We start from the raw sequence: 950 nt of genomic DNA, 5'->3' as shown, positions 1-950 counted from the left end.
ACTGCTGAAAAAGAACAATTTAGACAAACTACTACTCCAGAACTACAGGCCCATCTCAAACCTCCCCTTTATCAGTAAGATTATTGAAAAAGCTGTATTTCAACAATTAAACACCTTCTTAACAACGACCAGCCGCTTTGACGTATTCCAGTCTGGCTTCCATGCTCACCACAGTACAGAGACCGCCCTTATCAAGGTGTTTAATGACATCCATATAAATACAGACTGTGGAAGAACCACCGTGCTGGTACTATTGGACCTCAGTGCAGCATTTGATACTGTTGATCACTCCATTCTGTTAGAACGCCTGGAGAACTGGGTCGGCCTCTCTGGTACAGCTCTCCACTGGTTTAAATCCTACTTAAAGGACAGGGAATTTTTTGTATCAGTAGGTAACTTTACATCAAAGACGACAAAAATTACACGTGGGGTTCCCCAAGGGTCCATCCTGGGTCCCCTCCTCTTCAATGTCTACATGCTCCCTCTAGCCCAGATAATAAAAAATAACAACATCAGCTACCATAACTATGCAGACGACACACAGCTCTACATCACCATGTCACCAGGTGACTATGGACCAGTTCAGGCACTGAGTAAATGCCTAGAAGAAATCAATACGTGGATGTGCCAAAATTTTCTTCAGTTGAATAAAAACAAAACAGAAGTAATAATTTTTGGACCAATAGAGGAAAGATCAAAAGTTAGCACACAGCTTCAGTCGCTTCAGCTAGGAACCACTGATCAGGCCCGAAACCTGGGTGTAGTGATTAACTCAGACCTGAACCTCCAAAAGCATCTAAAGACAGTTACAAGGTCGGCTTTCTACCACCTGAAGAACATTTCCAGGATTAAAAGACGAATGTCTCAGAAGGATCTGGAAAAATTAATCCATGCGTTTATATTTAGTCGACTTGATAACTGCAACGGTGTTTTCACAGGTCTGCCTAAAA

Source organism: Fundulus heteroclitus, unplaced genomic scaffold (assembly GCF_011125445.2).
Source record: "Fundulus heteroclitus isolate FHET01 unplaced genomic scaffold, MU-UCD_Fhet_4.1 scaffold_58, whole genome shotgun sequence".
In the NCBI taxonomy this organism is placed as follows: Eukaryota; Metazoa; Chordata; class Actinopteri; order Cyprinodontiformes; family Fundulidae; genus Fundulus; species Fundulus heteroclitus.
Note: the sequence above shows the minus strand (reverse complement) of the source record.